This window comes from Lepisma saccharinum, unplaced genomic scaffold (assembly GCF_977018435.1).
Source record: "Lepisma saccharinum unplaced genomic scaffold, izLepSacc3.1 HAP1_SCAFFOLD_326, whole genome shotgun sequence".
In the NCBI taxonomy this organism is placed as follows: domain Eukaryota; kingdom Metazoa; phylum Arthropoda; class Insecta; order Zygentoma; family Lepismatidae; genus Lepisma; species Lepisma saccharinum.
This window is the reverse complement of record NW_028143055.1, coordinates 15,562-41,294: the sequence shown is the minus strand read 5'-3', so window position 1 is coordinate 41,294 and position 25,733 is coordinate 15,562. Positions and strand designations below refer to the sequence as shown.

General features: G+C 43.1%; 1 pseudogene; it reads left to right on the top strand.

Annotated features, from left to right (window-relative positions):
- The first annotated feature begins 155 nt into the window (after positions 1–155).
- LOC145982682 (large subunit ribosomal RNA) lies at positions 156–1,551 on the top strand (annotated as a pseudogene).
- The last annotated feature ends 24,182 nt before the right edge of the window (positions 1,552–25,733 follow it).

The window sequence follows — 25,733 nt, the reverse complement described above, 5'->3', positions numbered from 1 at the left end:
TTGACGGAAGGCGTAGAGGTCGCAGCAATGTGGCGTGCCTGGCAGTGTCCCCCCGTCTCCCCGGTCGTCCGGCGGGGTTCGCCGGGGGCGTACTGTGAGCCCCTGGCCCGTGCGGTGTTCAACGAGTGGCCCATCCGACCCGTCTTGAAACACGGACCAAGGAGTCTAGCGCGTGGGCGAGTCTAAGGGAATCACTAAACCCGAAGGCGCAGTCAAAGCGACTGGGACGATCGAGGTGACCCGGAGTCGCTCAACGAAGGGCCCTCGCGCAGTCCCGGGGCGATCCCCCACCTCCGGGTGCGGGGATCGTACCTAAGAGCCCACTCGCTGGGACCCGAAAGATGGTGAACTATGCTCGGCCAGGACGAATCCAGGGGAAACCCTGGTGGAAGTCCGAACCGCCTCTGACGTGCAAATCGACCGTCTGAGCTAAGCATAGTGGCGAAAGGCCAATCGAACCGTCTAGTAGCTGGTTCCCTCCGAAGTGTCCCTCAGGACAGCTGGCGCTCGCAAGGGGGGTCCATCCCGGTAAAGCGAATGACCGGGGGCCTCGGGGCCGAAACGGCCTCGACCCACTCTCAAACTCTGAACGGGATGGAGGTCCCGCTTGCCCCTAGGGCGAAGCGGGGCCTTCTTTTCAGGACCCGAGTGCTCAGTGGGCCGCTCCTGGTAAGCAGGACTGGCGCTGTGGGATGAACCAAACGCCGGGTTAAGGTGCCTGAATCGACGCTGCTCAAACCATGAAAGGCGTCGGTTGCTCAAGACAGCAGGGCGGTGGCCATGGAAGTCGGCATCCGCTAAGGAGTGTGTAACGACTCACCTGCCGAAGCAACCGGCCCTGAAAATGGATGGCAATCGAGCGTCGTGCCTATACCCGGCCGCCGCCGCAATGCTCCATGCATAGGCAACTATGTAAGAATGACGCGGCGGTGAGTAGGAGGGCGCGGCGGTGAGCGTGGAAGGGTCTGGGCGCGAGCCTGCCTGGAGCCGCCGTCGTTGCAGATCTTGGTGGTAGTAGCAAATAATCTGATGAGACCTCGCTGAGGTCAGACGTGGAGAAGGGTTCCGCCTCAACAGCAGTTGCAGGCGGGTGAGCCGGTCCTTAGACCGCGGAGAACTCCCACCGATGCGTCGGGTCAGTTTCGCGACTGTCACCGCACCTTCGGGTGTAGTGGTTAGCGCGACGCGCCGACGTCTCGGCCGCGATCGAAAGGGAAGTGGGGTATCCAGCCCTCCGCCGCGTCTCGGGACCGGGAGTGCGTCGCGGGTTCCCTCGAAGTCCGTAAGTCCAGGTAACTGGTGGCACCAGGAGAATCCGTCGGGTCCCGGGGGCAGAGTTGTCTGTTCTGTCAGAGCGATCCCCTACGCTCCCCGGAATCTTCCCAGAAGGAGAAGGGGACACTGGGGAAAGCTAAGAGAACCGTAGTTGGGTGCGGTTTCCCCGGGTGCCCGTCGGACCTTGAAAATCTTGGTGGGAACAGCGCAGCAGAGTCCCGAGGCCTGGCCGTACCCGAATCCGCATCTGGCCTCCGAGGTAAAGAGCCTCTTGACGATAGACTAATGTGGGTAAGGGAAGTCGGCAATCTGGATCCGTACCTTCGGAACAAGGATTGGCTCTGAGGACCGGGGCCGGTCGGGGCCCGGGGGGCCACCGCGGGTTCGGTCCGGCGTGGGTCTTCGCGAGGGGCGGGCAGTTCCTGCTCGTCCCGAGCGTGGACCGCGCGTCGGACTTCCGCGAGCGTCCCTGGGCTCTCTGAGGGGAACGCACCGAACCCCTTGCCCCCCTCGGGGGCGCCGGGGGGAACGTGCCTCCCCTCGAGTCGGCCGCCGACGAACGGTCGACTCAGAACCGGCACGGACCAGGGGAATCCGACTGTTTAATTAAAACAAAGCATCCCGACAGCCCGAGAGGGTGTTGACGGGATGTGATTTCTGCCCAGTGCTCTGAATGTCGCGCTGAAGAAATTCAGGGAAGCGCGGGTAAACGGCGGGAGTAACTATGACTCTCTTAAGGGAGCTAAGTGCCTGGCACTACGAGGGTAGAGGTGAAACTCGTCGATCCTTGCACCCAGGTACTACGGGGCGAGGGATGGTACTCGTTGACCCCCGCATGAAGGTTCCCTTAAGAACCCTGCCTCAGGGTACAGAGCGGGTCACAGGTGGCGGATAGTGATACGGCTTGCAGATATGTGAGCTAGTGGTGTACACCACCCCGGACCAGAGGCTAGGGGAGGAAACCCCGACAACCCGCTGCCTTGCGGGCGGGTTTTGACCCAAAGGCTAAGGGAGAAAACCCTGACAGAAAACCCTACTCCCAGAACAGCGAAGGGGGTAGGTGAAGCCGCACTCTCGCTTTGTCATGGGGGGATGTTGAGTCCAGAATGCCTAGTACTGTTCAAAACCTCATCCATAAGGCTGGGGCTGGATGAGGAGACCTGCCCAGGGGGGACTGGTGACAGGAAACCCTTAGGGAACGAGCCAAGCGGAGATAGAGGCAGTGGTGGGAGAGAGAAGGACTAGGAAGCATGGCAAGTTCATTGAACGGGGTCCACAACACTGAAGACTCGGTGGTGCCGACCCTCGGCCTGATTAAGCTGGGGGTCCTTGGCGTAACAGTGGCTAAGCCTGGGGAGTAGGTGGAGTAGGGCGATTTACCCTATACTCCGGGGATCCGGGTCTTTGATCAGGAAAGGCAGGATGGACAAAACTGAAACCTATGATGAGTGATAGGGCGAAGGGACTTCTGGGAGCGAAAGCTCCTGGAAAACCAAGTAACGAATGCGGAGACCAGGCAGCCCTTGATGTCGGCCGGCGACATTGGTGGGTATCGTTACAGAAAGCCGGAACCGGGCCTGTAGGTTGGCCGCGGTGAACCGAGCCGACCTTCAAACAACCTCCTGACTCTATTATGGCCACGACTAAAAGTACTAAGTATAATGCGTCTGAAGCCAGTCAGCGAGTTGAGGTTGGAGGAGGAGAGAGCAGGAGAGAGGTGAGAGATGGAGAGAGGAAAACGGGGAGGAGGAGTGAAGAGAAGGTGAGGATAATGTACCCATTCGAAAGAGTGGACGGGGTGTACACTTGCCACACACATTTCCACCTGGTATTCACGTCGCAGAAGGGTGTAGCGAAGCATTATCGCGAGCTGCATCTGACGGACGTGATATACCAGTGTCGGAAGTGTGGCAAAGAGAAGGATGGGCTTCATGCGATGGAGACCCATGCCCCGAAATGTCGGCAGTCCGACATGCCAGTGGTAGAAAGTGGACCAGTGACGCCCGCAGTAATAGCCTGCCAAGTCGTTACCGATGGGAAACCATGCGGGAGGACATTCCAGAAGCAGGTGGGCCTAAGTCAGCATCAACGCAAGGCGCATCCTGACGCTTGGAACGAGGTCAAGATCTCACAAGAAAAGGTTCCAAGACCTGGTCCAGCCAGGAGTAAAGTGTGGTCAGTGGAGGACACACATACCTTCCTGGAAATCGAGAGGAGGGATCTCGATGCGGAGGGTAGACGGCGGGAATTAACAGCTGCGTTCCCAACAAAAACACTCAGGCAAATCCGGGACAAGAGGAGACACCTTGCCCAGCAGGGACTCCTTACAGCACCGGATAAACCTAGGCCCGAGCCGTCCGATACCCCCACCGCCTGCAGAGGCGAGGACCAGAGCCAGGCTCTGGTACATCCAGAACAGGAAGTAAGAGGCCCAGCGGAACTGAGAGAACTCGGGGGCTCTAAGGAATCGGCAACAGCGGGGGTAGAGGTGAAACTCGTGGATCCCCGCTGCCCCGAAAGCAAAGAGGGGAGAGGTGACACTCGTCGATCCTTGCCAGAAAGAGCCCCAGAGGCCACCAAAACCACAATGGCAGTCAGACTGGTCGAACCGGATGAGACAAGCTCGGATTCAACGGAGGAGCTCGAGGGAGCCAGGCACCCGGCAGCAGTGGGGGGAGAGGTGAAACTCATTGATCCCTACTGCCCCGGGAGGAGAGACGAAAGGGAAGGCTCCCTTGAGAACCCGGCCTCTCAGGAGACCGAACCGGAGGCGGCAACGCCAAACCCGGAGCCGAAGATGAAAGAGCACACGGAAGAACCATACGTTATCAATGTCCATCTTATGGTGGATAAATTGGTAGACGTGAACAGCCCAGAGGATCCTGGACCCACAAATATCCTAGCGGAACCATTTGTGGAGTACCTGGAAGGGATTCCTCCTAACCCGGAGTCACGCTTGCGCGAACTCGACAGGGGAATAAGGGAGCTGTTCGACCTAGGAAAGGAACGGGCAGGTGAGAAACTGGAAGAGATAGTGGACGTGCTCACCAGTGTGCTGAAGGCGGGGGTGGTGGCTAGCACTCCACCCCCAAGAACAGCAACACCAAAGAAGGGGCGAAGGAAGTCGAGGTGCAAGAGACCTGACCAGCTCTACGCCAAAACTCAAGCAATCTTCAAAAAGTGTCCACAGAAGATTGCGGACTCCATCGTTCAGAACTCCAGTGAGTTTCTGGACGAACAGGATGTCAGACCTGGGAACAGGGAATTCGTCGAGTTCTACCAGGATCTGTGGAGTCAAGAAGGCTCCTTCACAGCCAACTTCAAAGAAAAAGGAATTGACGAGGAGAGTAGATTGGCAATGATGCTTCCGATTTCGGTGGACAGTGTCCGTAAAAGGTTAGCCAATCTCAAAGACAAGGCCGCAGGCCCCGACGGTCTCAGGAGGGTCCACCTGAGACAACTAGGGGTCACAACAACGCTCACCCACCTCTTCAACTATATCCTATATGCGGGCTCGGTTCCGAAGAGGTGGAAGCAGAACCGAACGATCTTCCTTCCCAAGATGGGAAAGGACAGATCCCAGGTTAAGAACTGGCGGCCCATCACGATAAGCTCAATCGTATGCCGGACCTTCACCGGCATTCTTGACGAGACCCTGCGACGCTTCATTAGTTTCACGACTGAGCAGAAGGGGTTTGTCAAGGGCGAGGGGTGCGCGGCGAACTGCTTTATCTTGGATAAAGCGATAAGCCACGCCAAAAAGCAAGCCCGAAGAACCCTCACCGGCTGCGCGGTGGACATAAGTAAAGCCTTTGACACCGTTCCACACGCAGCAATGATTGATGCTTTGACGAAGAAAGGTGTCAATCAACACCTGATATCCTTAATTGCAGATATGTACGACGGAATCTGCACAACAGTATACGGCGAATCCATCGAGCTGCGAAGAGGGATCAAGCAAGGGGACTGCTTGAGCCCATTCCTGTTCAACCTCGTAATGGATGAGCTAATTGAGGATATCAAAGGCGCCGGTGCTGGCTATGATCTGGGCAACCAGAAACTAGCAGCATCAGCATACGCCGACGATCTCGTGATTTTCACGAACAACGCTGCTGGAATGAACACCCAGCTTGCCCGAGTGAGTCAATTCCTTGACAAACTCGACATGGGCATCTCGACTGAGAAATGTGTGGCCTTTCAAATTGAAGGCACACACAAAACATGGGTTACTGGTTCCCCTCAGCTCACGCTGGGCGGTATGCCCATCAAGGTGGTGAAAACGGGAGAGGTCTTCAACTATCTCGGGTGCCAATACACTCTGGCACAAGGCCTCTCGAACAAATATCACCTGCGGGAGGTCAAGGAGATCCTGATCCGCGCCTCCAGGCACAAGTTAAAGCCACACCAGAAGGCGAAACTTATCGGCACCAACATCCTGCCTAAATTCCAATATGCATGGGTGAATGTCGGGGTTTCAAAGAACTTCCTGGAATCCATTGACTTGGAAGTCAGGAGGTTCCACAAACGGGCCTTCAAGTTACCTGAATCCACCACCGATCAGTTATTGTACTGTAAAAAGCGCGATGGTGGTCTAGGCGTTCCGCGCCTGACCACCATCATTCAGCTGGGGATACTAGGAAATCTCTGTAGACTGAGAGACTCGCGGGACGAGGTGGTAACACACCTCTTCCAAGAGACAGACATGGGCGCCAGAATCGAAGGCATTGCCAGAGTGACTGGCGTCCAAACACCTGTTACGCTGGACACCATTGCTGCGGCCAGAAAATTAATAACTGGTTCGGAGCCGGAGCGATGGAGCCAGCAGCCACTACATGGCTTGGGAGTCAAGAACTTCTTCAACGACCCCATAGCCAACGCAGCTCTCGTCAATCAGGGACTACTAAAGCCCGGTCAGCTCAACGACTTATTGAGGCTTAGATCTAACACGGTTGGACTCAACCATGTCCTCAAAAGCGCTAAGGTGGTGGAGTCCGATGAGTGCAGGAGATGCCATGCGGCGCCCGAGACCCTAGGGCACGTAATAGGCGCCTGCACAGCATCAAAAGGACTGCGGATCAAGCGTCATGATGAACTGCGGGACATCATAGAGGCTTCCGCAAAAGGGTACACTGTGGCTAAAGAGCAAACCTTCTCCATACCTGCGACCAAGGAGCGTCTTAAGCCGGACCTCGTCCTAGTGAAGGATAACGTCGCGTACGTTACCGACATGACGGTCAGGTTCGAAACTGAGAATTCACTCAAGGAAGCGGGGAAGGAGAAGGTGGATAAATACAAGAAGTTGGACGAGGTGGTAGCGTCCACACTTCAGGCCGATCGGGTGATCCATACTCCCATAGTCCTGGGGTCAAGAGGAGCTCTACCTCCAATCACACGTGCTGCGCTAAGACAGCTGGGCATCAGCAGCAACGAGCTCCTCATGACGCTGAGCTTAACGGCAATCCGAACGTCTATCAAGATTGTCAATCAGCACTTGGACTACAAATAGACAACTACCAAAGGGTTCACGGGGGGAACCACGTGCCTGGCAACGACGAGGGAAGAGGTGAAACTTGTTGATCCTCGTCACCCAGGCTAAAGCGAGGGGAGACCTGAAAATCCGAGATCCCCGCAAACGGAAGAAGGTTCCCCCCCCAAAGGAGAGACGAGAGGAGAGGTGGTGTCGGTAACGAGGGAGATAGACACAATCATGCGCTCGGAGGAGCCAAGCGCCCGGATACCATAGGGGGAACTCGCAGATCCGCGCGCACTAGACAGAAATACAGAAATACATAAAGAAGGAGGGTAAAGGACGAAGAGAGTCACACAACTATCTATATTATACAAGAAATTCATATATAAAGAGTTATATCTATATACAACTTAACTTATTTTAATTTATTATTATTTATTTATTTATTTATTGGTCGTACTATTGTATGACCGGCAGAGGTGAGAGAAAGGTGGAGTAGGAGTTGGAAGATCAGTAAAAATCTTGAGTATTAAAGTACCTATGCTAACATAGGGAAGAGACGGGGCTAATGGGCTCAGTCAGAATAGCCAAATGCCTCGTCATCCAATTAGTGACGCGCATGAATGGATTAACGAGATTCCCTCTGTCCCTGTCTGGGGCGACTCGATACGTGGAGACGGTCTAAACTCGGCACGCACGCGTTACGGTAGTCCGAAACGCGTCCAAAAAGTGCGAATTTCGATCGGGAGTGGTCCGCCACTGTGCAAATACGGGTTTGTGAACGTGTCAACCACACTCTGTGAAAAGGTGACGAATTTTGATAAAGTGGTTCCTGAGATATCACAATTTCAAATTTCGGATGTGAAGTGAAGCGTGAGATTTCTCAAGAATCACGGAAAAAGTGCACGTCCCGGGGAAGTTTACCCCCCCTGGAGCCCCCCAATCCGTTATACCTTGGAGACCGACTGGATTCGCTGCGGGAAGCTCCAAGCTACATTTTTAACCCCCGACCGACTCGAGGTGGTAAGTACTTTTTAGACAATAGCAGAAAAACCACCCCCATGCTATCCTTATGGCGTAAATGAATGCGAACAAATTAAGGTGAAAACAAGTACCGAAGTAATAGTGTTTATGAACCCTTATCACCTGAAACGATTTTAATCGACGCAGGAAGGATCAAGGAACACACTCAAATTTACGCCATCACGCTCCAGTAGTGTGTTTGGTGGGGGCATAAACCCAAGAAAGGAAGAGCTCCTCTCAAGCAGGTTTGGCTATACTTAAAACTAGCTCAACATGAGCATATGAGCTTTTTGATCAAGTGTGGAACTCTGTCTAGTCCAAGATTTTTGTAAAAATGCCTCTTCAGAAAGGAAGAGCCTCCTCAGATTGATTTGCTTATACTTATAAAAGTTGCATCAACCAGATTTTTGTTCATAAACTTGTCAAAAATTGATATTTTTTTGGCTATACCTGAAATTAAGCCAAAAACCCACCCACCCACCCACCCACACACACACACACACACACACACACACACACACACACACACACACACACCCACACACACACACACACACACACACACACACACACATGTAATGCAAGAGCTCTTGCATCATGCTGTGCAACACCAGCAACAAATTATGATGCAAGAGCTATTGCATCATGCTGTGCAACAAATTATTATCCAATGCAACAAATTATTAGCCATGTATTGTTTTTTAATTGCTTAATTATGATATAATATGATGATGTATTATATTCTGATTGGTTTATTGTTTCAGAAGTTTTAATCTGTGCTTGGGGTATATAAAGAGATTTTGCATTGCATATCAGCCAGTATTGTGAGAGAGCTTGAGAAGAACAGACGTGTTGTTACAGTGCTTGAGAAGAACAGACGTGTTGTTACAGTGTTTCTCATACTTACAGGCTTGTTTGTTTTAATTCATATTTCTGGTATATTGAACAATATTTTGCCTGATATCCAGCTTGTTTATTGTAATCCACTCATATTTAGGGTCAAGCTTATATCTATCCCAGCCTGTTATACAAAAATCAATACATAACAAGGCCATTGAGCTAGACATGCATGTCCGCGCAGGCATTTGCGGAAGGTCAGTTTAGATCAATATTTCCACTTGTGGGCCATTGGCCTTACAACCTGTCATAAGATAGGCATAGAGTTTTGATTTAAAACCCAAAAAATTATATAATAAAACCGAGGATAAAAATTAATAATAATATTAATAATATTAATATTAAGTATATACACTAAATATACAAATCACACAGCCGAACCTAACTGTTAAGTATAAAGTTTTGAATTGAAGCCCAGAATAAACAACAAGTAAAATGCCAAAACAAAAATATTGTAACCAATGCAATAAAAATATATTTAGCTCTAATTGGGCCAGACACCAAACGATTTGTAACCCAGACAAATGCAGAACTCCCACAAAAACATGCCCCAAATGCCATATAAAATACAACATGCAATATTTCGCATATAAACATAAAGATACTTGCTCTGCACAGTCATCAACACAACCATCCACATCTGCTCTGAAAAGGAAGCACGAAGCACCTCTTAATGCCAGAGCAGCAAAGCAGCCACGCAATGCACCACCTATCCATAGCAGTTTTAATAGCCAATTAAGAGATTATCGGTTTGTATCAGAGCCAAGATGTGGCATTGAGAATTTTTTGAACAGTGTAAATCCTGATGTGCAGGCAATTCTAAATGCACAAAATGGCTCTTATAAGCTGTCCCTCAAATTGTATACTCAATATAAGAAACCAAATGGCACAAAATTTACACAGCCCCACATAACAGAAACTGTACCTGTATATTCAAATACAAATTCAGACACAATAATAAGCAGTTTGATGGATCAATTGAACATTAAACACTCTGAATTTGCTGCAAAAGAGTCTGGATGGACCCTATGCGGTTCATCACACAAATTATATGTTAATATTTCTGAATTCAGCTCATTACAAGGATCTACATATCTGCCATTACCTGATAATATTAAAAACAAAAGAGCCGTGGTCAATATTGAAAATACCGACCAGAAATGCTTTTTGTGGTGTATATTAGCTGCTTTGTATCCAGTTTCAAGGCATCCTGAGAGAATAAGTTATTACAAACAACATGAACATCAATTTGATGATGCAATGGAGGGTTTAGAATATCCAATGTCTGTTCAGAATATTGATAAATTTGAAAAAAGAGCCAGGCATATCAATGATAAACAATTATCTATTAACGTTTTTATTTGTTCCACTGGTCGTGACAATTGCTTGATAGAACCTCTCAGAATCAGTACACTTGATGATGAATCTGCTGTTCCAATTGATCTGCTCTTAATTGAAGGGGATGACACACACCATTACACTCTGATACATAATTTTGAAGCTTTGGTGAGAACACAACTAGACAAATATAAAAAAATATTTAAGTTGTGCAGAAGATGCTTAACTGTATTTGATGGTAGAAAAATGGTGAATGGGGTTCGTGAAGAGAGTGCAGAAATTGCAAAAAATAAGTTAATTGAGCATCTGAAATATTGTGGCAACCATAAACCTGTTCATATGGTGATGCCTAATCCAAGTGAAAAAGCAAAATTCAATAAGTTTGAAGCCTCGTTGGAACACCCAGCATATATTGTCTGTGATTTTGAATCAAATCTCAAACCTCTTGCATATTGTAGCCCAGATCCTGAAGATTCTTCAATTACACCATACCAGCTACATGAACCTTCCAGTTTTTGTTATATAGTTATACGGGATGGTGTAGCTAGTGAGCCACACTTAAAGATGGGGCCAGATGCCATCAAAATATTTGCACATAGAATAGAAAATGAGTGCCGTGACATAGCATCTAAGATCTTATTAAAATCAGAGCCTATGTTGCCTTTAACAGAGAAACAGATTGAAGATTTCAACAAAGCAGAAAAATGCCCGGTATGTGAATCTGAATTTTCAGATACAAATATCAAGGTACATCACCATTCTCATACAGATGGAAAATTCTTAAGGGCCCTGTGTAATAGCTGTAATATTAAGATCAAGAGACCAAGATTTGTCCCCATATTTTGCCATGGAGCATCCAATTATGATTTCCATCATCTGATTAGATATGAGGGATTTGACAAGCAGAATTTAAATATTTTAGCTGAAAATGATGAGAAATATATTGCTATTAGCAAAATAATTAAAGTTAAAGATGTTCCTATTCACATAAGATTTCTTGATTCTTACAGAATTTTATCTGCTAGCCTGGCCACACTGGCCACTCAATTATCTGATGACCAATTCAAAATCACACGTGCATTGTTTCCAAATCAGGACCTGAAATTAATTAGGCGGAAGGGTGTATATCCATATCATTATGTTACAGATTTTTCTAAATTTGATGAATGTTCTCTGCCACCACAAGAAGAGTTTTACAGCAAAATCAGAGGATCTGGAATCACTGATGATGATTATCACCATGCCCAATTGATGTGGAACAATTTAAAATGCCAGACATTTGGTGATTATCACAAGGCATATTTAAAACTTGATGTGACCCTCTTAGCTGATGTAATGCAGGCATTCAGAAAATCTTCTATGCAAAATTATGGGTTGGACCCAGTGTATTTTTTCAGTGTTTCGGGCCTAGCATGGGCTGCAACGTTTTTCAACACCAAAAAGCAATTAGATCTGATCCAAGATCAAGATACGTATCTGTTTATGGAGAAAGGTATAAGAGGAGGGATGGTGCAATGTTCCCAGAGATATGCCAGAGCAAATAACAAATATATGCCTGATTATGATCCAGCACGGCCATCAAATTATATAGTGTATGTAGATGCAAACAGCCTCTATGGTCATGCCATGATGCAAAAATTGCCACATGCAGAGCTTGAATGGGTCGAAGATTTCAATATTGAAGATCTTAAGGATTTTGATGACAGTGACTATGGCCTCTTCTTAGAGGTTGATCTGACAATTCCTGATGATTTGCACAACAAATTTTCTGATCTGCCCCCAATTCCCGAGGTTCAGTGCTCACCTGGCTCTAAACAGAAGAAGCTCATGATGACTCTGGAGCCGAAACAAGGTTATGTCATATATTACAAAAACCTCCAGTTCCTGATGCATCATGGTGTTCAAGTGACCAAACTTGGCAAAGTTTTGAGGTTCAGGCACTCAAGATGGTTGAAGCCATACATTGATACAAACACAGAGCTTCGAACATCTGCAAAGAGCCAATTTGATAAGGCCTTATTTAAATTGATGGTCAATTCTGTGTATGGCAAAACAATAGAAAATGTCAGAAAACATACCGATGTTAAAATAATTACTGACCCCAGCCTGAGCAAAAAATGGGTTGCAAAGCCTAATTTCAATTACAGAAGAATTTATGATGAGCACATGGCACTTTTCAACATGAAAAAACAAAGATTAAGTTTGATAAACCTATTTATGTAGGGGCTGTGATATTGGATTTGGCCAAATTACACATGTTAATATTGTATTATGATGTGTTGAAACCTTTTTATGGTGATAATGTAAAATTGATGTACATGGACACGGATAGTTTTATTCTTGATATTAAAACAGAAGATGTTTATCAAGATATGGCACAACCTGAATTATTTAAATATTTTGATACCAGTGAACATACAAAGATTCAACCCCACAACAAAAAAGTACCCGGCATGTTAAAAGATGAGACACTTGGTGATGTTATTGTGGAATTTGCTGGGTTAAGTGCCAAGATGTACAGTTTTGAGACATGTAGTGGTGCTGTTGCCAAAAAAGCCAAGGGCATTGGCAGAGTAACTGTTGAAAAAGAGCTTGAATTTGAAGATTATAAAAATTGCATCAAATCCCAAAATTTAATCAGAACATCAGAATCCAGAATTCAGAGTGTGGATCACTTATTGACTTCAAATGTTGTAAGAAAAGTGGCTCTGGACCCACATGATGATAAGAGATGCATTTTATCATGTGGCATACATACTCTACCGTGGGGTCATTGTGATTTGAAAAGTGGGAATCAATGCCCAATTACAGAGCATGATTTGAAATAAATAAACATGCCTATGAACTTATTTGGGTTCAAAAAACAAGGTATTATGGATCTGCCAACACCACAACCCTCTCCTGATATGCTGTCTAAACTGAGTGGCTTGTTAATTATTCATCTGAACAGCATACTTACAGATATTGATGATGAAACAGGCAAAATATTGTACATATTTAACAATAATTTAAATCATTACCAATTACCTGTAGGTGGGCAATTGCAATTTATTACAACCCCTGAGGGTGATGTTAAAATTTCAGTAGGGAGAAATATTTACAGAATTAAGCACTCAAACATGGTTTCTGGCACTGTTTATACTGTTTCTGCTGGTGACTGCTTATATATTGAGGTCCCGGGATCCTATGACAAGCTTATACCTTTTTTTATAGAATTAAGAATTAGATATTCAATAATAAATAACCGCTAAAACAAAAATGCCTAATGATATATTTGGCCATACAAGACATGAAGATCACAGTGATGAGATTCTGATGCTTGATGTCAGAGTCAAGAAATTAAGAAGCGATTTACAAGCTTTACAAACCACACTGAATGCCAGTCTTCAACTAGAAATTACAAATTTGCAATCACAATGCATGGACCCTCTTCTTAAAATTGATTCTGAACTCAAATTGTTGCTTCAGAAATATACTGATTTGGCCACATTAGATAATTTTCAAAGTTTGGAAGAAGCTGTAGCAGCTCTTCAAGCCAAATTTAAGACCCAGGCTAACAACTCTGAGCAATTGAAACAGCAATTAGAGGAGCAGATTAATAATGTCCAGACACAACTCCAAACAATTGTCAAAAGCATAAAATCACAAGAAGATTTTGATATAGTGATTTCCACTCTAAAAGAACAGATTCAGTCACTCCAAATACCTAATCTGGACCCTCTGAACAATGCCATAGCCGAGGTTAAAGAAAAAATTGAGACACTTGAAAATTTTATGAACAATTTGCCATCTTCTGATGCTTTGAATGCAATAACTCGGAGTGTAGGAAATATTAAGCTGCAACTTGAAACATATGAAGATTTTGGAAAAATTCAAAGTTCCATAACCCATCTTGAAGGTACAATAGCAGCAGTGCAAAGTGATTTGGCAAATGTACTAGAATCCCGATTGCCTGGGATTGTAGATACCCTTGTCAGTGTCCAGCAACAGATCACAAAGCTTGAAAACCTCAACACTGAATCTGAACTATCTCATTTCCATCATTTGATCGATGATATCCAAACAAAACTTGAAATTTTACAACATTCAACACCCTCTCAGGCAGATATAGCCCTGCTCCAAAATGCTATGCAAAATGTGGCTGATGCTTCTGAATTAAACAATGTAAAATTGGCACTTGAATTTTTGCAAAATACAGTATCAAATCTTCCCACATCACAGGAACTTAAAAATATTAAGAGGGCAGTGAATCGCATATTGAAATCAGAAGATATCAAGAATATCCAGGCAGAGATCAAACAACTCACTCAGACAGTGGCCACTCTACCAACCAATCAACATATTAATGAATTGCATGCCCTGTTTGAGGATATCAGAAGACAGGTCCATGATCTTACTGCTCAAAATTCAAAATTGGCAATTGTTGAAAATTTGCAACAAATTGTAGCTAATATCAAGCAACAGCTAGGGACCATGGAATCCAATCAAGCAAATGCTCTGTCTGTTTTTGCCACACAGCTTCAAGATATTGTACAACAATACAAGAAACTTGCTATAGACATAAAGATCAAGCCAGGCCACGATGATGTTGTTAGGACCATCAATGAGCACCTTGAATCTGTAGCAAGCAGATTGCTCACAGCAGAAAAAGAAATAACAGGCATAATCGAGAATCCAAAACATACAGTAATTCTTGAATTAAACAGCATCCCCAACCAAGAATATGATTCTCCATTTACACCAGGTGGCAAAATATATAAGCTGTCCCCTGCACAATTTTATTACCAGTTTTTTGTTGGGGGCACACTGAGACCAATCAAAATCAAATATTGGTTTCAGCCACAGGCACACCACTACCCTATCTTATCAATAACAAATGCTGACAACAAACCAAAAGTCACCAGTGTAGAATTGGAGGATTTTACCGACCCCAATACATTGGAAACAGCCTATACTGAAGATGATGGCTCTCTGGAATTTAAAATACATATTGGGGACAAATTATATTTAGAAAATCCTGCAGTATCAGCTGCTGAACACCCTATAGTTGCAATATTCTTGTTTACATATTATGTCTAGAAAAATTATTGTTGATGAATTACACAGACAGGCCAGACATAATTTTAAGAGACTCCCAGTAGTCACAAAGGGCATAGATGATTTATGGCAAAGCGACTTGATTGAGTTGTCAAGTGGGCAGTTGAAAAACTTAGACAAAATCAACAAGGGCTACAAGTATTTACTTACTGTAATAGACACATTTTCAAAATTTGCCTGGGCTGTGGCACTTAAATCCAAGACTGGAAAATGTGTTACAGAAGCTTTTAGAACAATCATAAATCAGAGTGGAAGATCCCCGCGCTATTTGCAAACAGATAATGGCAAAGAATTTTATAATTCAGTGTTTCAACAATTTATTAAAAGCCAGGCAATAAAACATTACTCGAGTTACAGTGACCTCAAGGCCTCAATTGTAGAGAGATTCAACAGAACCTTAAAAAATCTTATGTATAAACAATTTACACTGCAAGGTAATTATAAATGGATTAATATTCTTCCAGAACTTCTACATAAATATAACAACTCGGTCCATTCCACAATCAACATGAAACCCTCTGAAGTAACTTCATCTGATGAGCAAAAATTGATCAGCACTGTTTATTATCCTAGATACCAGCCAACAACAAGAAAGGCCAAATACAGGGTGGGGGATCAAGTAAGAATCAGCAAATATAAGCACTTATTCAAAAGAGGTTTTACAAGGAACTGGAGTAGAGAATTATTTACAGTGGCTCAAATTAAACCTGGGAGCCGATACACATATATAATAAAAGATCACCGAGGAGAAATTCTCAAAGGCAGGTTTTATGAAGAAGAACTCAACAAAACTAAACAGCCTGACACATATCTCATAGAAAAAATCATCCGCAGAAAAGGCAACAAGTTACTTGTCAAATGGCTAGGACTTCCAGAACACAGCTGGATCGATGCAGACAAAATAATAATATGAACGCCTGGGATGTTATAAAAAGGCTGCCAGAGCCTGAACAGCAGAATAAGAGAAATGGCAAATTGCTCCCTGATAATATTAGGTGTCTTATTGTTGGGCCATCTGCTTGTGGTAAAACTACACTAATGGTTGATAATTTTTTATTGGCACCCAACTGGCTAGACTGGAAAAACAGGCACTTGTATATCTTCTCTAAGAGCTTGGAACAATTAAAATATCAGCAGCTGATGAAGCTATATGATGGATTGGATATAGCCATTTTTGAACCAGATGTTAAGCCACTTGATGAATGTCTCGATAATTCTGTTGTTGTGTTTGATGACATTATACTGGATAATCAAAACAAGGTTAGAAATTTCTTCACACAGGGCCGGCACAAAAACATTGATTGCTTCTACCTGGCACAGACTTTTTCTAAAATTCCCAAGCAGCTGATCCGAGACAACAGCAATTTTATATGTGTGTTTCATCAAGATCATACAAACCTCAGGCACATACATGATGAATATGTAGGTGGGGACCTGAGCTACAATGATTTTTCTAAATTTTGCAGCAGGTGCTGGAACCAGGACAGTTATGGGTTTGCCACTATTGATATGACAAGAACACCCAATAGTGGCAAATACAGAAATAAAATCAACGATTTTCTAGACGTAGAGACGTATATAAACAACCATGAAAAGGCCAATAATTGATGATCTTAAGTTAAGAGATTATCTTGTAAAAAGATTTAAGGGATGGAAATCAGAGAACCGTGGAATTTATGAAAAACACAAACAAACAGAACAGCCTGTAATTGATGCTATTAATAATTTAGGTAAGAATATCAAAACTGTTACAGAGCAAAATCAAAACTTGATCACAGAGCTTGTACCTGTAGCTGCAAGGAACATATTAGATTATCCATTCACCCCACTTTCCAGTATTCATACACCTAGTCCTATTGCTCCTAGAAGAATTGAAGCTACTCAGGATCCTATTGAATTGGGTCTTCTAGCTCAAAAATATTTAACAACACCTAAAGACAATAAAGATGAGGTTTTTGGCTTATATGCTGACACAGAGCTTGATGGCAGCATTATACATAGAATTGGCAATTTCAGGGTAACATTTATGGGAGATGATATAATTGTATATTCAGAATCTCGTCTCGGAGAAAAAGGTGCTTTTGTTAAGTACCCCGGCACACCTGGATTGTGGGAACTGATTACTCGGAAAAGGCCTGGCAGCTATACAGATCAAGATTATGAACATTACAAAGAAATATTAATAAAATCAGATGCTCTATACCAGAACAATGATCCCACACAAAAAAGAGTCAAGTCTAGCAGTGGGGCAAAATACAATAATTTAATCAAGCCCATATGGTCACAAATCAAGACTGGCAGTGGAATCAAACAATACAACACCCTGCCCAAAGAATTTGTGTGGGTTGATGATGTCAGGAAACTTATAGATAGGTTATTGGTGATAGCTGGGGAGGAAAATGCTGGGAACCACAATTTTTACAATGAAAAGGTTGGAATTATGGACATGATAAGCACCAAATTGTCTAATTTTATAGTGAATGACACTAAGGGGATTGGATATCTCATAAAAATTATTAATACTCTACCACCTAAATTTTGGAATATTTCTGAGGGTCGGGGCCTTGTTAATGACATTATAAACAAACTGCCATTTGAACTACATATTCCAGGCTATCAGTATTGTGGTCCCGGTACAAAATTGGACCATAGATTAAACAGAGGGGATCCTGGTGTTAATCCTTTAGATGCTACTTGCAGAGACCATGACATAGCATACAACACACATTCTGATCTTGACAAGAGACATGTTGCAGACAAGAAATTAGAAGAGGCTGCATTTGGCAGATTTGTAAGCAAAGATGCTTCTTTGAGTGAGAGAATATCAGCATTGGGAACCACCATAGCTATGAGCACCAAACAAAAACTGGGGTGGGGGTTGTGAATATGTATATAATAAACCTACAATGAAGGCCAAGGGTGTTATGTATCAAATACCTTATGCAGGTCTCAAATCTCTTAAAACTATTGACAGCCTTTTGACCAAAAAGCAGCGCAAGAAAAAAAGCTCTTGTATTGCCAAGGGCCATGGTATGAAATTGTTGCTTAGTACCCCCCAATTAAAAAAATTACAGCAATCAAGAAAAAAATCACATGTGGGGGGTTTCATATTTACCATCCCGGCCATCTTAGCTGCTCTCGGGGCTGTGGGGAGCTTGGCCGGGGGATCAGCCGCCATAGCAAAAACAGTAATAGATGCCAAGAAAAATAGGGCAGAATTAGATGAGCAGAGGCGCCATAACCTGGCAATGGAGAAACAAGGCAAAGGTGTTAAAAGAGCCATGAATAAGTTTAAAAAAAACAAGAGCCGCTTACAAACCAAGATATTGAAGCTTTAATCAAGCCACTGGGCATCAAACATTTTAGAGGTGTGTACATGTCTGATTCTTTGCCAGAACAACCACTCAACAAAGAGTGTGGCATTGTTAATTTGGATGAGTACAAAAATCAGGGCACTCACTGGATTTGCTATCTTAAATATTTAAAAAATGAGGCATTTGTGTTTGATTCATTTGGAGGTGTTCCACCTGAAAATTTAATAAAATATCTAAATTCAGCTAATCTTTATTACAATAATGCCCGTGTTCAAAACTTCAAAGATGTTAATTGCGGACATCTGTGTTTATCAGTTCTTAGATATATGTCTCAAATAAATAAACCATCAATTGAAAATTTTCAAAAAGCCTTGTGGTATCTGAAACATCATGGGGGTATTCCATCTCACCAGCCAAAATTCAATATTGAAACTTAGATTACATGACGACATAGTGTATCCCAAAACAATAGCTCTCAGAGCATTTTACGGCATGTACTTGATCCCTAATATTACACACCACAACAACACAATTGCAGTTGGGGATCAAAAAATTGTTATTACTCCAGGGCAGTATAATCTATCTACTCTAAATGCTCAATTACCCAGAGGTGTAGTGTTAAGTCAAAATTCTGTCACTCACAGAGTAGAGATTGTATCTGCTACAGAAACAGTGAATCTGGGTACTATAGGAGAGCTGTTAGGCTTTGAGAACAACACAAAACTTGAACCAGCCATTAAACACACTGCTATGAATATACCCAAATTCTTAGCTATAGAAACTCTGAATATTCACTGTAATGTGGCCGAGGGTATGATCACCAAATCAAATGGCATAGGCACTCACAAACAAACCGGAATCATTGCAACATTCAAACCTAATTCTGAATTCATGGAGCCCATCATCTACAATCCATCCCCAACATTATATTTTCCTGTGTGTCATAATAGAATAGATTACATTGAATTGATGGTCACTAATGAAAAAGAAGAATTAGTTGATTTTGCTGGAGCCACAACAACTGCTATCATAGAGATTAATATTTAAATAAAAATACATACAATGGAAAATATTGAGAGTTATGAGCTGCAATCATTCCCCCCAAACAGGAGGACATTTGCAAATTTAAATCAACCCAACACAGAGATTGAAATTGATCTGGACGTGGGGGATGGATTTATACACCCCCACAGAGCAGATCTATACATCAAATTTGATGTTGTAAAGCTCGATGGTACAGATTATCCGGCAAATTCAAATATAAGACTTGTGGACAATTTTGTGCCGCATCTGTTTTCTGAAATTGAGATCAGAAAGCACGGCGTTGTTATAAACAGAGTGGATTATCCCGGCATTACCTCCACAGCTATGGCCACATTAAAATTATCCAAAACCGAGGCTTCTTACTACAAAATAGGTGGATTTGAGGCTGGTGAGAAAATATTATCTAAAAACCACACAGTGCTGTTCCCCATGCGCCTGTTGCCAGGATTCTTCTCAGATTACAAAGAAATTATGTGGAAGGGTGGGTTAAGAATCACATTTAGAAGAGCTGCAAATGATAACAATGCTTTGATGAGGTACAGTGCAATAAATTCTACAGGAGAAGCTCTGCCTAATACCCTACCAAATGCCTTATTCAGACTATGGAGTTAAGAATCCCTGTTGTTGAATATGAGGCCAGTTATGCTCTTAAACACAAAGCTGGTATAGTAAAAAAATCCACAGATTTCTCTGCAATTTTATACATATCAATGCGTACAGAAGCCCGCATCTGGTACATATTATGAGTTTGATGCTACAAATTCATTCTCCAGTATTCAATATGACATGCCTGATTTTGTAGTGGTACTGTTTCAGACTGGAAGACACAATAATCAGGAAAAAAATTCAAGTAAATTTGATAACTGCAACATGAAGAACATATATCTTAAAAATGGCAGAAATGAGGTCTTTCCTAGAGAAAATTATAATTTAGACATGTCCAAGAATGATTTCCTCAAATTATATGAGGCATTTTCGGCATTCAAAAGGGTCACTACTGGCAATACTGACATGTATTACACACCAGATGAATTCAAAGCACAGAGACCCATGTTTGTAATAAACACTTCAACAAGGAAACAAGTTGTGGTGAATGACAGGACAAACATTAAAATTGTCTGTGAATTCCATGAAGCATTACCTGATGACACCATATGTAGTGTTATTCTCATAGGAGAAAAATCATATGTTTATGATGTAAGAAATGAGAGAGTCACAGAGCAATTCTAGAAGATATTTGTTCTATTGTGCTGTTGTACAACACACAAACCTCAACTGTATATCAGCTAGCAGTGAATATCTCATGTGTGGCATATTATTTTGTTGCATGTATTTCAATCTTACATATTTTATCAGAACTCAAACCCAGAGCTCCTGATTACAATGCAGCAATATTAACACTTCTCCATATGGAATATATCCACATTTTACTGGGTTCTGAGACCCTAATACAGACAAAATTGGATTTTGATCTGTCATAATATTCTCCAAGTCTTGCCTAGGCTCATATTAACAGAATAGAATTGCTTTCAGCATGAAGAACAGTTCATTGGCACTGTGTCAGAAAATTTGTATCTTTATCTCAATAATCTTTGTTACACTTTTACATGTTGCACAGAAAAATTAATGGCCTCTTCAGTGAATCGCACAGAAAAATCATTAATGCTCTCTTCTAGCTGTATAGATTATATCTCTTGCGTGCCGGCAAGACATGCAAGCAATTAATTATGCTTACCCGTTCTTCTTCTATTGTATTGAGCGAGTGGTTATAACACATGAGAAAATAAGAAAATTGAGAAATTCAGTTTTTGTACAATATATTGTTGTAAAATACTTTTTACCAGGTTTTCAGATCTGGGAGTTGTATATCAACTAGCAGTAATTATTCTCAAAATCTCACGTATGGAATGCCACACATATTTCAATCTATCAGGACTCGAACCCAGAACCCCTTGTTTACAAGACAACAATATTAACATTTTGCTATCAGAGAAGGCTTCACATTTTACCAGGATTCAAACCCGAGCTTTTTGATTACAAGGCAATAAAAACCATGCACCACACTCTACTGGGTCTCCTGGGATTTTGACAGAAAACACACTATAAACAATAAGATAATAAGAGAACTTGCCATAGTTATAAGTATAAGCAAATCAATCTGAGGAGGCTCTTCCTTTCTGAAGAGGCATTTTTACAAAAATCTTGGACTAGACAGAGTTCCACACTTGATCAAAAAGCTCATATGCTCATGTTGAGCTAGTTTTAAGTATAGCCAAACCTGCTTGAGAGGAGCTCTTCCTTTCTTGGGTTTATGCCCCCACCAAACACACTACTCGCTCATCCCCATAATAAGAAAGTTCCTGTGGAAAAACTACCCCCATGTTATCCTTATGGGGAAATAGCTTTTTTATATACGAAAAATAATATTTGTGTTAACCTGACTGTTAAACAAAAACTAAGCCCCAATAAGAACCTGGACATAGACAGTGTCTTAGCCCCATCCCTCTCCAGCTTGAAGAACCCACCCCCAACCCTTAGCTTTTAGGGGTGGTTTTTCTGTTGAATTTCTTGTGAAGTGGTGCGTGGCTCGTTGCACTCGGCTTCGATAGCGTGTCATCTGCCGCGTGGGACCTGAAGGAGACGTGTGACATCCGGGTTCTTAGTGACGTCACAGATTGCGTAGCAGTTCCTTCACCGGGACGGAGCAGCACGTGCGCTTTGTTGTTGTTGTTATGTGGTGACAGCTGGGCCACGTGCGTTTTGTCAAGCGCGGGAACTCTCTCAGTGCGGGTATTTGACAATTACAAGTGCTAAAGAGTGACCCAATAAAGATGGCTCCTGTAGGGGCCACTCCCAAGAATAAAGGGGGACCCAGACCGGACCCACCCCTCGAACAACCCCTCGACCCCTTCAAAGGGGGTGGTTTGGTACATTCACCCCCTGATTTAAACTCTCCTCATTCCAAGAAAAGACACCACTCTGGTAATGGCGAATCAACTTCAACTGTCAGGGAAAACTACCCACAACCCACCCCCGGAGTTTCGGGAAGCCAAATAGATGAAATTCTGCCGGATTCGTCTGCTATACAATTGGGTATATTTCAGAAAATACACTTGGAACTGACCACGATGGTTTCAAAGGAAAAAGGTATGTCAACCGAGAAAAGGGCAATATTTTTAGAACTTCTTGCAAAACAAAATCAGATCTATATGGAAAATGTAGCAGATTCCAGATCTTTAAGGACTGCATGCAAAATTCTGGAGGCCAAGCCACAACCAACGCAGATGCCGGATGCGGCTCCTTCATATGCGCATATGGCCGCTCTCCCACAACCACTAACAAATAAGGTGCAGCAAATCCAGAAAATAACGCAAAATGCTAAACATACCGTTTTCATAACGGCACAGGACAATCAGTCCGGTCGTGAAATATGGGATAATTTCACCACTTTGGTGAACCCAGTTCGGGAGAAAGTCAGGATCCAGGGAATGAGATACACTCCCAAAACCTTGATTGTGGAAACACCATCTGAAGAGGACGTTCAAAAAATTATCAACAACCCCAACCTCAAAAACAAAAAGCTAAATGCTGAACGCCCCAAGAAAAGAAATCCCTTAATGATTGTTTACGATATACCTACAAGGAAACAGGAAGAAGATATTACGGACGAATTATATGTTCTTAATGGCTTCAATGAATATATGTCCCCTGAGGAGTTCAAAGTACAATTTCAATTCAGATTTAAAACTGGTCCAAAGAATAAAACAACGTGTCACAGGGTGTATGAGGTAAACCCCACCTTAAGAAAGAAGCTATTAAATATGAACAAGGTCCATATGGCCTACCTTTCTCTACCAATTAAGGATTTCCTGGTTGTCCCCTTCTGTGGCACGTGCCAGGATTATGGTCACGTCTCAAAGCACTGCAAGGGTGTTAGATGCTGTGACAAGTGTGGATCGGAGGAGCATGAAAGGCAGGGGTGTTCTGCTGAAAGGTCAGAAAAAATATGTATCCCATGCAAAAAAAGGAAGAGAAACTGCAACGAAAATCCTAAGGAGTGTCCCACCCTAAAGTTTTTCCAACAAAGGTTAATAGAAAGAACTAATTATGAATAGTAGCAAACAAAATAAAAGGAAAAACAAAAACACACCTAGCCGTCGCAGAAGAAACGCAGCTCGTGCGGCGGCTTATGAAAGAAAAATAAAAAATGATCTCCAGAACACTCTAAATAACACTTTTGATACTGAAATCACCCACCACCTAAGTAATCTAAACGAAAAACACTTATGTAAACCCTCGCCAGAACAACCTTCAGACAATTTTACGTTAAACCACCCCTGCAAATATGAGATAGAATACTCTACCTTGCCACAACAAATTTTATGTAACCCTATACCTGGTCTAAAGCCATGTGCCTTTTTCCTTCCAGAAACTTTTCCACCTCTTCCCCCCTTAATAAATATATCTAATCCAGAGTCTCTTCACTCATCCAAAACGACTTCCCCCCAACTGTCCCCCCTAAGCAATGTTGATAATCGCTCCCAGGTACAGTCCCCCTCAAATTTAAACTCATCTTACAGTTACACCTTCGACTTCCCTATTTTGACTCCCACCACCTCGCAGGAATCGCCTAATTTGACTTTTACTCTAACATCAAAACCTCCCCTCCTTTTGGAAAATTCCACCCCAAAACCGAGTCACAGACCCAATTTTGATATTCCCACTCCCCCTGAAAGCCCCTTAAACCCGGAAGCTCCAGCTTTCAAGAGTGCACTTGACCCTGAAGCCCCTCCTTTCCACTCCAAAAAGAACAAATATCCCAATTTTACTAAACCAACTGTCATGCTACCTGCCAAGCCTGATACTCCAAATACCCAAATATCTAAAATCAACCGAGATGATATATATCCAAACTTTGAGCTAAACCTGCGCCTAAGCAGACTAGAAGAACGAGACAACTTAGTTACGGCGATGCGTCTATTGGTCAGAAACAAACACCCGAATGGAAGATCCATAAACTTCCCTTACCCGGAAGCGGTTGACAAAATGCTTCTTAGATGCAGTAACATCCCGGTAGAGCCGGATTATTTACTTGACTTAATGAACCAGGCATTTCAACGAAGAGACCTGGAATTAGATTTGGACGAGATCTACAGAGACTTCGCCAGAGGATTGGGGAGGGTTATTGAGGACACAAGCAAACCCTGGCCACAGTGGAGTTCAGTGATAAGACACTGAATATCAACAACGTGAGCTGCCTACAGATAAACCTAAATGGAGCCGAACTTGCAACCGAGGAAATCTTTATCTATGCTAAAAGAAATCATCATGACTTATTATTTTTTCAGGAACCTTATACTTCAAACGGAAACATAATTCACGCGCCCATAGGAGCCACACTTGTTTATAACAAACACCAAAACGCAAAAGTTGCAATTATATCATTAAATCCTGCAATAAAAATCCTAAAAATAGCGCAATTCTCGGATACGCATGTAAACTGTGTGGAGATTAGCATAGATACCGTAAGCTTTATTGTGGTTAACTGCTATTGTCAGTATAGCCACAATATAGAGCAATACATAAACAAGATTAGAAGGATCTGTGCTGCTTATGCCAACAAGAAAATCTTGTTAACCTTAGATAGTAACTCCTCCTCTCCCCTCTGGTTCGGTAGGGAAATAGACCACAACGGTGAAAAGATGATGGATCTTCTTGCCGAAGCAAATCTAGAAATTCAAAATCAACAGGGAAATCCTCCAACATATAGAGGAAGATCTGGTGCCTCTAGTAATATAGATCTGACTCTAACCAACTCCAAAATGAGCAAGTGCATAACCAACTGGAGAGTACTAGACATGGTTACTAGAAGTGACCATAATGTCATTCTTTTTGATTTAGTTTTAAAAAATACAAACACAATTAATTCTGAGCTTAATCCTTCCTATAACTGGAGAAAAACCGACCATACCGCTCTGTTAAACTGCATCACTCTGCCTGAGCACCTTAACAATGTACACACTCTAGATGAATGGGCAATGGAGTTAACCAAACAAATAGACACTGCAGTTAAAGCGTCAACCCCGATAAAGTTCAGAAATAGCCAAAATAAACCCTGGAATAAAAAATTAGCTAAGTTAAGAGAAACGATGCGAAAATCCAGGAAAAGATATCAGCAGATTAATTTACCGGGAGTAAGAGAAATTCTACTGGAAGAATATCGAAAACACAAAAGAAATTATGCAGAAGAGCTTAAAAAATTTAAGGTAAACAAC